The 14,992-nt window shown below is 39.1% G+C and overlaps 1 long non-coding RNA gene across 1 annotated transcript in view; it reads left to right on the forward strand.

Annotated features, from left to right (window-relative positions):
• Positions 1-10,146, forward strand: part of LOC141278902 (uncharacterized) — a 427,812-nt gene extending 417,666 nt beyond the window's left edge. Inside the window, exon 7 of the long non-coding RNA XR_012332303.1 lies at positions 9,707-10,146. This is a non-coding gene — a long non-coding RNA (uncharacterized lncRNA). The remainder of the gene's footprint in view (positions 1-9,706) is intronic.
• The last annotated feature ends 4,846 nt before the right edge of the window (positions 10,147-14,992 follow it).

The raw sequence follows: 14,992 nt of genomic DNA on the forward strand, positions 1-14,992 counted from the left end.
TCCAAAGTCTTCTAGGGTTTCCTAATAACCATGGGAACAAAATTCAAAATCCTCAGCAGGACCTTCAGGGTAGTTTATTACCAAGTTTTAATCTATCACTTCAGTCCCATTTCTTGCCACTTTTCATCTTGCTCTATGTTTCAGCCACAGTGTAGTGACTTTTCCCTGAACAAAGAGGTTTTATCCACACTCTTTCTTCTGTCTTGCACACGTACGTACTTAGTTGCAAATTGCCTTTCTACCATCTTCTGCCGAAGAGCATCTCTACAACCTTCAAATCCCTTTAAATCTCAATGTAACCTTTCCTGGACACTTTCCTCAACACCTACAGCCAAAGATAAGGGCTCCCTTCCATATGTTCTTTATACATATGTCTATTTAATGTTAATATATTTCTAGGGTAGGCTGGCTGGCTAGAAAATCTTGAGCAGAGGATGAACCTGCAGTCCACAGGTGGGATTTCTTTTTCTTTAGTGAAACTTCAGTTTTACTCTTAATGCTTTCGGCCAATTAATGAGTCCCACCAAAATTATTGAAGATAATTTACATCAGTTAAATTCACCTAATTGTAGATGTTAGCCATATCTACAAAATATCTTTACAGCATCACCTAGATTAGTGTTTAACTGAATAACTGAGTATTATATCCTAGCCAAGTTGACACACAAAACTAGTGAACACAGAAAAATACATCTATTGGTATCCCATTAGAAGCAAGTTTTCAGATATTTGGCTTTTTTGTTTGTTTACAAACTTCACTGAAGTATAGTTGCTGTACAATATTATATGTCGCAGGTATACAATGTAGTGATTCACAGTTTTTAAAGGTTATACTCCATTTATAGTTATTATAAAATATTGGCTCTATATTACACATGTTGTACAATATATCCTTATAGTTTCTTTTATACCTAATAGTTTGTACTTTTTACCCCCCCTACCCCTATATATATCCCTTCCCTCTCCCCACTGGTAACCACTAGTTTGTTCTCTACATCTGTGAGTCTGCTTCTTTTTCATTATATTCACTAGTTTGTTGTATTTTTTTAATTCCACATATAAGTGATATCATACAATCTTTCTCGGTCTTATTGAACTTAGCATAATGCCCACCAAGTCCATCCATGTTGCTGCAAATGGCAAAATTTTCATTATTTTTTGTGGCTGAGTAGTATTCCAGTGTGTGTGTGTGTGTGTGTATTTTACATCTTCCTTATACATTCATCTGTTGTTGGACACTTAGGTTGCTTTCATACCTTGGCAATTGTAAATAATGCTGCTATGAACACTGGGATGCATGTATTTTTTCAAATTAGTGTTTTTGTTTTTTTCAGTATATACCCAGGAGTGGAATTGCTGGGTCATATGGTAGTGCTATTTTCAGTGTTTTGAGAAACGTCCATACTCTTTTCCAGAGTGGCTGCACCAGTTTACTTCCCACCAACACTGTATGAGCTTTTCTCCACATTCTCGCCAACATTTGTTATTTGTGTTCTTTTTGATGATACCCATTCTGACAGGTGTGAGTGCTGTCTTGTGGTTTTGATTTGCATTTCCCTGATAATTAGTGATGTTCAGTATCTTTTCATATGCCTGTTGGCTGTCTGCATGTTCTCTTTGGAAAAATTTCTATTCAGTTCTTCTTTCCATTTTTTAGTCAAGTTGTTTGTTTTTTTGATGTTGTATGAACTGTTTACATATGTTGGATATTAATCCCTTATTGGTCACGTTGTTTGCAAATGTTTTCTCCCATTCAGTTGGTTGTCTTTTTATTTTTTCAGTGGTTTCCTTTGTTGTGCAAAAGCTTTCAAATATAATTAGGTCCCATTTGCTTATTTTTGGTTTTATTTCCTTTACATTAGGAGATGGATAAAAAAAAATATTGCTGTGATTTATGCAAAAGGGTGTTCTGCCTGTGTTTTCCTCTAGGAGTTTTATAGGATCTGGTCTTACAGTTAGGTCTTTAATCCATTTTGAGTTTTTTTGTGGTGTTTGTTAGAGAATGGTTTAATTTCATTCTTTTACATATAGCTGTCCACTTTGCCCAGCAGCACTTATTGAAGAGACTGTCTTTTCTCCATTGCATATTCTTGCCTCCTTTGTCATAGGTTGACCATAAGTGTATGGGTTTATCTCTGGGCTTTCTATCCTGGTCCATTGATCTATATTTCTGTTTTTGTGCCAGTACCATACTGTCTTGATTACTGTAGCTTTGTAGTATAGTCTTAAGATGGGTGCATGATTTCTCCAGCTCTGTTCTTTCACAAGATTCTTTTGGCTATTCAGGGTCTTTTGTGTTTCCATACAATTTTTAAAATTATTTGTTCTAGTTCTGTGAAAAATGCCACTGGTATATTGACAGAGATTGCATTGAATCTCTAGATTGCCTTAGGCAGAATGGTGATTTTAACAGTACTAACGCTTCCAATCCAAGAACACAGTCTATCTTTCCATCTGTTCGTGTTGTCTTCAGTTTCTTTCATCAGTGTCTTATGGTTTTCCGAGTACACATCTTTTGCCTCCTTAAGTAGCTTCTATTTGATGCAATGGTAAATGGGATTGTCTCCTTAATTTCTCTTTCTGATAGTTCTGACTGCTCTGGGATGACTATGTGAGCAGTCAGTCTGGTAGGCTTGGTCGGCCCCTGGCCCAGTTGGTTGCAAGGCACTGCCTTGTGGAGATGCTGCTGGCTGGGGTCTAGTCATGAGGTGGCTGGCTGCAGAACTCTAGGGGACCCCAGGGCTATGGTGGCTCACTGGTGGGCAGACTCAGGGTCCAGAAGACCCCAGGGCTGTTGCCCACCCCCTGGCAGGTGAAGGCAGGTCCTGTGGTTAGTGCTGGACTACTGACAGGCAGAGCCAGGTCCTAGAGTCTGGCTGCAGGGCCCAGGGATCCCGGAGCTGGTGTCAGATCACTGGTGGGTTGGCGGGGGGCTGATTGATTGCTGACACAGTTGGGTATGGAGTCCAGGGTGTCCCAAAGCTTGTGTTGGCCTGCTAGTAGGCAGGGCCCAGCTGGTTCCAGGGTAGGATCTGGCCTACTGTGGGTGGGATGGGTCTACATTCTGAGGGACTGTAGTTTTCTCGTGTCTGGTGTCTGCCTCGTAGTGGGTGAGGCTGATCTAGAAGCTAGTTCAGGCTTCCTGGAGAGCAGGGCTGGTGCCTGCCCACTGGTGAGTAGAGCTCAGTCTTGGTCATCTGGTGGGCAAGGCTGTGTCTAGAGGCAGCCTGTCTGTTGACACATGGGCTCTGTCCCCACCCAGTTAGTTGTTTGGCCTGAGGTGTCCCCAGTACTAGTGTCTACAGGCTTTTGGGTGGGAACAGCTCTTGGTGCTAATGAGCTAGAAGGAGGATCTCACAATGCCAACAACAGTGTCCACAACACAACACTCCCAAATATGACTGCCACACCAGAGTCTATGTCCCCAGGGTGAGCCACAGCTGCTGTGCGCCCCCCCCCCCCCCGCCAATCTCCCCCACAGATCAGCAGTTAGGTCTGGCCCAGGTTCCTATCAAATTACGCCTTTTGCCCTGGGTCCCAGTGCATGTGAGATTTTGTGTGCACTTCACCCTAGTGAAGTTTCTATTTCTCCCAGTCCTACAGGGCTGTCAAAAAGTAAGCCCCACTTGTCTTCAAACCGCATGCTCTGGGGGCTCATCTTCCCAGTCCAGGACCCCTGGGCTGAGGAGCTTGATTTGGGGCTCATAACTCTCACTCTTATGGGAGGTACCTCTGCAATATAATTATTCTCCAGTCTGTGGTCGCCAACCCAGGGTTATAGGATTTGATGATAGCGCAAGTCTGCCCCTCCTACACATTTCATTGTGGTTCCTTCTTTATGTCTTTAGTTGTAGAAGATCTTTTCTGGTAGGCTCCAGTCTTTTTCACGGATGGCTCTTCTGCAGATCGTTGTGATTTTGATGTGCTCATGAGAGGAGGTGAGCTCAGGGTCTTTTTACTCTGCCATCTTGGACAATCTTCTCAGACGTTTGGAAGCAGCTGTAGCAGAAGGATCTAACTGTGGGATATGGAGCCAGTCATTAAATTTCTTTCCTTATTATTCACATATATAGTAGCTATTAAATATCTAGAAATAATTTTAGGGATATATTCATTGTTTTTTATACTACAAGCCTTTAGGCATTTGCTTTCAAAACTAAATAGATGAAATTTCTGTTTTGTTGGAGAGTGAACAAAAACAGCTGCAAAAACTTGAAAGTAGGATTTTATGACTAAAATAAATGAGGTAAAGAAAAGTATGCTTGTAACAAATGAAAAGATTGGAAATGTCAGTGGAGAAAGAGAGATACTATTAATTATGAAGAACCGACAGGAAATTCTAATGTAATACTAGACATAAAAGTATATATTTATTCACCAAAGAAATATACAGATGGCAAATAAACATGAAAAGATACTCCACTGTATACATCATCAGGGAAATGCAAATTAAAACAACAGTGAGATAGTACTACACATCTATTAAAATAGCCAAAATCTAGAACACTGACAACACCAGATGCTGGCAAGGATGTGGAGAACAAGAACTCTCACTCATTGTTGATAGGAATGCAAAATAATAGCATGGAAAATAATATGGAAACTTAGGAGAAAAAGTTTGGCAATTTCTTACAAACCTAAACATACGCTTAACCTTATGATTCAGCAGTCATGATCCTTAATATTAACCCAGATGAACTGAAGACTTACGTCCACAAAAAACATGAACATGAATATTTATAGCAGTTTTATTCAAATGGCCAAAACTTGGAAGTAACCAAAATGTCCTTCAGTGGGTGACGGGATAAATAATCTATCTAGGCAATGGAATAGTATTCTTTGCTAAAAAGAAATGAATGAGCTCTCAAGCTATGGAAAGACATGGAGGAACCTAAATGCATATTACTAAGCAAAAGAGGCCCATCTGAAAAGGCTACATACTGTATGATTCCAACTATATGATATTTTGAAAAAGGTAAAACTATGGGGAGAGTAAAAAGATCAGTAGTTGCCAGGGTTTGGTGGGAGAGATGGATAAGCAGAGCTCAGATGATTTTTAGGGCACAGTGAAAATATTCTGTATAATACTGGAGGACATTATGCTGAGTAAAGTAAGCCAGACACAGAAAGATACTTGTTGTACTATCTCACTTACATATGGAATCTAAGGGAAAAAAAAAAAAAAAAAAGCTGAACTCACAGTAACAGAAGAATGATGGTTACCAAAGGCTTAGGGGTGGGGGAAAAGGAGAGATGATACTTATCAAAGGGCACAAGTTTTCAGTTATTAGATGAATAAGTTCTAGAGATCTAATGCATAACACGATGACTAACGTTAATAATAATGTGTTGTAAACTTGAATTTTATAAAGAGGTAGATCTCAAGTATCCTCACCACACAGAGATATACAAACATGGGAACTATGTGCAACAATGGATATGTTAATTAGCTTGATTGTGGTAATAATTTCACAATGTATATGAATAGCAAACATATACTTTAAACATATATAATTGTCAATCATACTTCAATAAATCTGGAAAAAATAGAATTCTGTATCCAGAAAAAATAATCTTCAAAGTAAAAGTAAATATATTTTTAGAGAAAATGAAATTGAGTTCATCAGCTTCAGACTTGCACTACAAGGAGTGCAAAAGGAAGTTCTTCAGCTGATAGAAAATGATGCAAGATGATACTTGGCTCCCCAAAAAGAAGTGAAAATTATTGAGAATGATAACTATGGGGGTAAATATAAAAGTTCTTTCTCTTTCCTCTTTAAAATATATATGAATAGTTAAAGGAAAACATATTGTTTTGCAGGTTGTATAATGTGTGTAGATGTAATGTTTACGAAAACTATAGGCTTAGGAATCAAAGGGACTAAATGCACTTTTACAGTTGCAAATTTTCTAAAGTAGACTTTGAAAAACAATGAATATTGACAACCATAAAGCAATGACCAAAAAAATGACTTACAGCTAAGACCCAGCAATCCCAGTCCTAGTTATTTACCCAAAATAAATTAAAAGAAACATAACAGCACAGTCTGGAGAGCCCAGGTGTCAATCCATAGGAGAATGGATAAGCAAATTGATATTCGCACAATAGCATACCACTCAACAATAAAGTGGAAAGACTTACTGCTTGTGCATGCATGACTTGGCTAATCCACAACACTATGCTAAGTGAAAGAGTCTTATACAAAGGATACATACTGCATGATTCTGTTTAGAACACGCAAATCTAATTTTTGTCAGAAAAAAATATCAGAACAAAGTTTATCTCCAGAGTAGTAGGGATAGTGATTGACTGGAAAGGGGGAAAAAGATAACTATCTGGGGTTATGGTAATATTCTATATCTTGATAGGAGCTTGGGTTACAACAGATGTATGCATTATCAAAACTCAACAAAAGTAAAGATTTGTGTATTTCATTGTATGTAAATTTTACATCCAAACAACTATTGAACTCTATTAATGATGTGCATGGTGAAGTATTTAGAGGGAAATAATAAGGGTCTGCAATTTGCTTTAAAATGCCTTAAAAATAGATAGGATGATATATGTAGTAGAGAGGGATGGATAGCTAGGTACGTAATGAATGCAAGTCTAGTAAAGGTTAATGATAGAATTTAGGTGATTTGTATACAGATGTTGATTGTATGGTTCTTTCAGTTTGCTGCCTGACTGAAAATTTTTATAATAAATGGGGGGGGGAAATAAATGGATGAGCAAGCAATCAAATTTTTAGGGTTTGATTATTTGGCTATAGTTTCAGAAATGTAAGTGCTCTATTATTTATTTTTAAATATGGTACTGGACCAAAGCAATCCTGAGAAAGACAAATGGAGCTGGAGGAATAGACTCCCTGACTTCAGACTATGTTTCAAAGCTACGGTAACATATGGTACTGGCACAAAAACAGAAATATAGATCAATGGAACAAGATAGAAAGCCCACAAATAACCTATGCACCTCTGATCAATTTAATCTACGACAAAGGAGGCAAGACTACACAATGGAGAAAAGATAGTTTCTTCAATAAGTGGTCCTGGGAAAACTGGACAGCTACATGTAAAAGAATGAAATCAGAACATTCTCTAATGCCATACACAAAAATAAACTCAAAATGGATTAAAGACTTAAATGTAAGGCCAAATACTATAAAACTCTTAGAGGAAAACACAGGCCGAACACTCTCTGACATAAATAGCAGAAAGATCTTTTTGGACCCACCTCCTAGAGTAATAAAAATAAAAACAAAAATAAACAAATGGAATCTAACTAAACTTAAAAGCTTCTGCACAGCAAAGGAAACCATAAATAAAATGAAAAAACCCACAGGATGGGAGAAAATATTTGCAAATGAAGCAACCAACAAGGGATTAATCTCCAAAATATACAAACAGCTCATGCAGCTCTATATCAAAACAAACAACCCAATCAAAAAATGGGCAGAAGACCTAAACAGACATTTCTCCAAGGAAGACATGCAGATGGCCAAAAAGCAAATGAAAAGATACTGAACATCACTAATTATTAGAGAAATGCAAATCAAAACTACAATGAGGCATCACCTCACACCAGTTAGCATGGCCATCAGTAGATCAGTAGAGAATTACATTTTTATATTGTCTTCCTTTTAATATGATACATCTCTGTATTTACTTAAATATTCTTTAATGATTGTAATAAGGTTTTTTTCCATAAAAGTTTTATATAGCTTCTGTCAGATTTACTCCTTAGGACTTTATCTCCACTATTATAATGGTATCTTTAAGAATTATGTTTTCTAACTATTGATATACAGAAATAAAACTGATTTCTATAAAAAAAAAGTCAACAAACAATAAATGCTGGAGAAAGGGTGGAGAAAAGGGAACCCTCCTACACTGTTGGTGGGAACGTAAATTGATGCAGCCACTATGGAGAACAGTGTGGAGGTTCCTTAAAAAACTAAAAATATAGCTACCATATGATCCTGTAATCCCACTCCTGGGCATATATCTGGAGAAAACCATAATTCTAAAAGATACACACAGCACTCATGTTCATTGCAGCACTATTTACAATAGCCAAGACATGGAAGCAACCTAAATGTCCATCGACAGAGGAATGGATAAAGAAGATGTGGCACATATTTACAATGGAATATTTTTCAGCCACAAAAAAGAATGAAATAATGCCATTTGCAGCAACGTGGATGGGCCTAGAGATTATTATGCTACATGAAGTCAGACAGAAAGACAAATATCATATTATCACTTATATGTGGAATCTAAAAAAAATGATACAAATGAACTTACAAAACAGAAACAGACTCACAGACTTCGAAAACAAATGTATGGTTACCAAGGGGAAACGTGTGGGGAGGGATAAATTAGGAGTTTGGGATTAATATATACACGCTACTATGTATAAAATAGATCATGAACAAGGACTTACTGTATAGCACAGGGAACTCTACTCAATATTCCGTAATAACCTATATGGGAAAAGAATCTGAAAAAGAATGGAGATATATATGTGTATAACTGAATTGCTTTGCTGTACACCTGAAACTAATACAGCATTGTAAATCAACTGTACCCCAAAATAAAAATTAAATATGGTAGTAGGTACCATATTTTTCTACCAATAGTCATCCTACAATGAAGAGATAAAGAAATCCAGAAGTGTTTTCGGACATACCTGAAGAATCAGCTTCTGCTTGGATGAAAGAACTCCTAAAGTCTGGCTTTGAGAACCAAATGTTTCTTTTAGTATGGAAGTAGATTAGGTTAACTTCTCTTTTTTTCAAAACCCCAGGGCTTGGAGCAGGTGGAGTGTGACTTTCAGTCTGAAACGGAGATGTGCCTTCTTTATTCACCAGCCGTATCTGGAAGAATCAGTAACTTGATTGACGGAGCCCTTAATGACCTGGTGCTTTACGTTGCATAATAGTGCTGCAGGTGTCTTTCAAAAGGATGTTTCAGATAGGACAGTGAGCCCCCTTCCTTGGTAAATCATACTTCACCATACACAAATAAGTTCTTTGTTTGGCCTGGGGAGTGTGTTTAAAAATCTACCAACTCCACTTGGACTTACAGCTGTCTCAGACAGTTCTATTTTTCTTTCTGATGACAGACACATTTATACCTGTTCTTCACCCAAAATCTTTCTTTTGCCTGAAATAAGGTAGTAGTTCTGTAGTTCAAGAATTTCACTTTATTCTAAGAGATAAAGCTTATTTTCTAGCTTCTGTCCTGTTGATTTGAAAATTAGGCAATGGTGTTTCACAAGTCCTGGATTTGATTTGGCTTGGAGAAAGGTTGTGGTCTCCTGGAAATAGTGGTGATTGTCTGGGAGGTATCTGAACTGAGCCTCTGTCTCTGTAGAATAAGAACAGAATATTCATGAACAGACTCATATGGTGGACAGGAACCAATAGAAGAACATTGATGGGCCGAGGTGAATATACTGTACTGATGGTAATAATTTTAGACCCTTACTTGGGAACGAAAATTGAAAAAAGTTTGAAATGGATATTATAACTCCTAGGAAGAAGGTAATTTCCTCCTTCACATCTACCTTCTCCTCCCTTTCTTACCTCATTTCTTCCTTCTTTTCTTCCATCCCTTTCTCCTAGTGCCAATAAACTATAGGATATGGATTGCTATATATAATATGTATTATACATAATATTTATATTACATCTTTTTATAGGTAGGCAGATGTCAATCTTGCTGATTTTCAAATAATGAATCATGAACACAGGAGGCTGGAACCATCACCATGAACACTGCTTGGGTACAGAATTAAAGAGGAATGTTGCAGAAAGATGAATGAGAGTCTTCACCCCAGAGGCAATACAGTTATGGACAAATTTTTTTTGAAAATTGTATTGGCTTGTTTGTTTAGGTCCTATCTTCTTCCCCCAAATTGGATGTATCTTAAAATATACGTATACCATAATATTCTCAAAATAAGAATAAATAAAAATCATGGAGAGAGAAGTAAATATAAAAATACTAGTAAAATATACTTATTATAATAAAATATTACAGTTAATTGTGCATTTCTATAAGCTAATGTAAAAAAATCATGAGTCGTATAGTCCTTTTTAACAGGATAAAGCAAAATAGTTCTTTAGTTAAGAAAACCTTTGCCTGTGCTAAATTTTAAAGAAATTTAATCATTCATATTATGCATGAATATTTATGGTACTCTTTAGTTTAAAAAGCTCTTTTTTTCCCACTAATACAAGTTTATAAGTATTTTTGTCTCATTTTACAGAAGAATAGATTGAAGCTCAGAGAAATATGGTTTGGTAACCAGTAAATTACAGAGTGGGAGTTCCAGCCTATATCTTTTAACTCCAAATCTTGTGCTCTTTTCACATCACCATGTCAGAGACATTGGCCACAATAATGGATGCTGTTTTCAACAGTACATTTATTGAAGATGCAGGAATGGAGATAGCATATGACCATTTCCTGTATTGACCCTTGGTTAAAAGCTGAGGGCATAGAGGTTAAAGCAAAATTCATTGAGTGACTTGCTGTTTTAGATAATTTACTGAAGTCTAGGTATGCTGCTTTTCAATTCAAATTTATGTGAGTTTAGGACTTCAGAATAACTGAAGGAATTGAGGCAAGATGTGCTCCTCAGACTAACAATCTCATTATGATTTTCTTGATTGGAAATTGTATCAATCAGGATCCCTGCAGGAAAGAGATGGTACCACTCAAACTGGGTAACTGGAGTTGAATAAAAGGACTCTTTACAAAGAAGTGGGCAGAATTTAGGGAAACCAACATGGACCAGTGCAGGACTTCCAGAGAGGAACCAGTCAAGGAATAGCACCCCTACAGGAAGGGAGCTAGAGGAACAAATTCTTTGATCAATTCACCAATCTCCTGCTGGGACTCCCATTGAACGACCTCAACAGAAGGCTAGAGGACATGGGAGCCCTTTGATACAGTCCATATAGGTCAGTGTTCAGAGGCAAAGAGCAGGGTGGAGAACAGTGGTGGGTGAATCTGGAGGTGCACACAAGCACGAAAATGGGTGGACGTTGGTATAGGAATGAGTTCTCTGGAAGAAGCAAACAGAACAGAAATTTGGTAAATGCTGATCAGAGAAAGACCTATCTGCTCTCAATCACAGCTGGGATGGTTTTCATATAGATTAAGTTAAAGAAGGGAAAAAAGCAAAACTTTTCTTGAACACCAGTATATTCCAGGTACTGTGTACTTTCTATAGGTCTGCTTATTTACTTCTTGCAATAATAACTGGATATAATCATCACCATTACATATGTGGGAAAGTAAGGCTCAGAGAGGCTAAGAAATTTATACTATAAAACAGCCAGTAAATAACAAATCTGAGATTCCAATGCAGCATTTTCTAACATCGAATCTTGGACTTCCTTCAGTTTTGCAATTTTCCTGCCCACTTTATATGTCACCACAGGAAAGCCGTAACACTTCTGCACTGAAGCAGAAGCTTAATGTTTCTGAAGAAGCAGTTTTAGATTACTTATATATACAAACCAGGGTTCAATCAAGACCAAAATTACCACTCAAGACTATGGTAGAGCGTATTTAAATTTGGAAACTTCAAAGACAATAATGAGTCATATGCCTTCCCCATAATGATAGCTGCCATTTACTGAATATTTAAAATATAGACTATTCACTTTCTATGCATTGAATTAATTCATCCTCATATCAATCATATAAAGAGAAAATTTGAAAGTGAAGGATAGAAGGAGAATGAACAAAGTAAAAGGGTTAGGGACAGAAGCTAGACTTCTCTGAATAAACCTTGTCCCTACAATTATAAAGCAAAATAAAATAATGAAAAAAACATTTAAATTCCCCCAAAACAGAAGAAAAAAACTTTTAATTTGATATAAATTTGTGGGCACAGCCCAACAGAGAGGAACATTTTCAAGTGATTTAAAGCAGAGTAGTTTATCTGTACATCTTTAGAGAGATGTACCCCAAGGACAAAACCGCGCAAAACTGTAAAAAGAAATTCTGAAACTGGTGTAATAAAATTATGAGTAATAATATTGATATTGTTATTCTGAAACTATTATACAATGTATTTTGTATACATAATTAATATGATATAATATAGTAAAGTAATATCACTTTAACATAATCACTGTCATTAGGACCTAAGATTTTTAGTATAGTAGAAAAAGAAATATACAGGGGGACCTTGAAGATGGCAGAAGAATAAGATGCAGAGATCACCTTCCTCCCCACAGATACACCAGAAATACATCTGCACATGGAACAACTACAGAACACCTACTGAACGCTGGCAGAAGACCTCAGACCTCCCAAAAGGCAAGAAACTCCCCACGTACCTGGGTAGGGCAAAAGAAAAAACAGAGACAAAAGAATAGGGACAGCACCTGCACGAGTGGGAGGGAGCTGGGAAGGACGAAAAGTTTCCACACACTAGGAAGCCCCTTCATGGGCGGAGACTGTGGGAGGCGGAGCAGGGAGCTTCGAAGCCGCGGAGGAGTGCACAGCAACCGGGGTGCGGAGGGCAAAGCGGGGAGATTCCCGCACAGAGGATCGGTGCAGACTGGCACTCATCAGCCTGAGAGGCTTGTCTGCTCACCCACCGGGGCGGGCGGGGCTGCGACCTGAGGCTCGGGTTTCGGTCGGAGCGCAGGGAGAGGACTGGGGTGGGCGGCTTGAACATACCCTGAAGGGGTTAGTGCACCACAGCTAGCCGGGAGGGTGTCCGGGGAAAAGTCTGCACCTGCCGAAGAGGCAAGAGACGACTTCTTCCCTCTTTGTTTCCTGGTGCGCGAGGAGAGGGGTTTAAGAGCGCTGCTTAAAGGAACTCCAGAGACGGACGCGAGCCGTGGCTAAAAGCACGAACCCCAGAGACAGGCACGAGCTGCAGCTAAAAGCGCAGACCCCAGAGACGGGCGCGAGCCACGGCTAAAAGCACGGACCCCAGGGACGGGCAGGAGACGCTAAGGCTGCTGCTGCCGCCACCAAGGGGCCTGTGTGCGAGCACAGGTCACTATCCACACCCCTCTTCCGGGGAGCCTGTGCAGCCCGCCACTGCCAGGTTCCCGGGATCCAGGGACAAATTCCCCAGGAGAACGCACGGCAGGCCTAAGGCTGGTGCAACGTCACGCCAGCCTCTGCCGCTGCAGGCCCGCCCTGCACGCAGTGCCCCTCCCTCCCCCCGGCCTGAGTGTGCCAGAGCCCCTGAATCAGCGGCTCCTTTAACCCCGTCCTGTCTGAGCAAAAAACAGATGCCCTCCAGCGACCTACACGCAGAGGCGGGGCCAAATCCAAAGCTGAGCCCCTGGGAGCTGTGAGAACAGAGAAAGGGAAATCTCTCCCAGCAGCCTCAGGAGCAGCAGATTAAAGCTCCACAATCAACTTGATGTACCTGCATCTGTGGAATACATGAATAGACAACGAATCATCCCAAATTGAGGAGGTGGGCTTCGAGAGCAGGATGTATGATTTTTTCCCCTTTTCCTCTTTTTGTGAGTGTGTATGTGTATGCTCCTGTGTGAGATCTTCTCTGTATAGCTTTGCTTCCACCATTTGTACTAGGGTTCTATCCGTCGATGGTTTTTAAAAAATTTTTTTTCTTAATAATTAATTTTAATAACTTTATTATACTTTACCTTCTTTCTTTCTTTCCTTCCTTCCTTCCTTCCTTCCTTCCTTCCTTCCCTCCTTTAGACAACAAATCATCCCAAATTGAGGAGGTGGTCTCTGAGAGCAAGATTTAGATTTTTTCCCCTTTACCTCATTTTGTGAGGCTGTATGTGTATGCTTCTGTGTAAGATTTTGTCTGTATAGCTTTGCTTCCAACATTTGTCCTAAGGTTCTATCCGTCCCTTTTTTTTCTAAATAATTATTTTTTAATTCAAAAACTTTATTATACTTTATTTTATTTTACTGTATCTTCTTTCTTTCTTTCTTCCTTCCTTCCTTCCCTCCTTTCTTTCTTTCTTTCTTCATACTTCCACTAATTCTACTTTTTCTCCCTTTATTCTGAGCCGTGTGGATGAAAGGCTCTTGGTGCTCCAGCCAGAAGTCAGGGCTCTGCCTCTGAGGTAGGAGAGCCAACTTCAGGACACTGGTCCACAAGAGACCTCCCAGCTCCACATAATATCAAAGGGTGAAAATCTCCCAGAGACCTCCATCTCAACACCAGCATCCAGCTTCACTCAACGACCAGCAAGCTACAGTGCTGGACACCCTATGCCAAACAACTAGCAAAACAGGAACACAGCCCCACCCATTAGCAGAGAGTTTGCCTAAAATCATCATAACTCCACAGACACCCCAAAACACACCACCCGACGTGAACCTGCCCACTAGAGAGACAAGATCCAGCCTCATCCACCACAACACAGGCACTAGTCCCCTCCACCAGGAAGCCTAAACAACACGCTGAACCAACCTTAGCCACTGGAGACATCAAAAACAGCGGGAACTACGAACCTACAGCCTGCAAAAAGGAGACACCAAACACAGTAAGATAAGCAAAATGAGAAGACAGGAAAACACACAGCAGATAAAGGAGCAAGATAAAAACGCACCAGACCTAACAAATGAAGAGGAAATAGGCAGCCTACCTGAAAAAGAATTCAGAATAATGATAGTAAGGATGATCCAAAATCTTAAAAATAGAATGGACAAAATGCAAGAAACAGTTAACAAGGACCTAGAAGAAATAAAGATGAAACAAGCAATGATGAATAACACAATAAATGAAATTAAAAGTACTCTAGATGGGATCAATAGCAGAATAACTGAGGCAGAAGAACGGATAAGTGACCTGGAAGATAAAACAGTGGAAATAACTACTGCACAGCAGAATAAAAAAAAAAGAAACAAAAGAACTGAGGACAGTCTCAGAGACCTCTGGGACAACATTAAACGCACCAACATTCGAATTATAGGGGTTCCAGAAGAAGAAGAGAAAAAGAAAGGGACTGAGAAAATATTT

The sequence above is a fragment of the Tursiops truncatus genome, chromosome 6, assembly GCF_011762595.2.
Source record: "Tursiops truncatus isolate mTurTru1 chromosome 6, mTurTru1.mat.Y, whole genome shotgun sequence".
NCBI classification, from domain to species: domain Eukaryota; kingdom Metazoa; phylum Chordata; class Mammalia; order Artiodactyla; family Delphinidae; genus Tursiops; species Tursiops truncatus.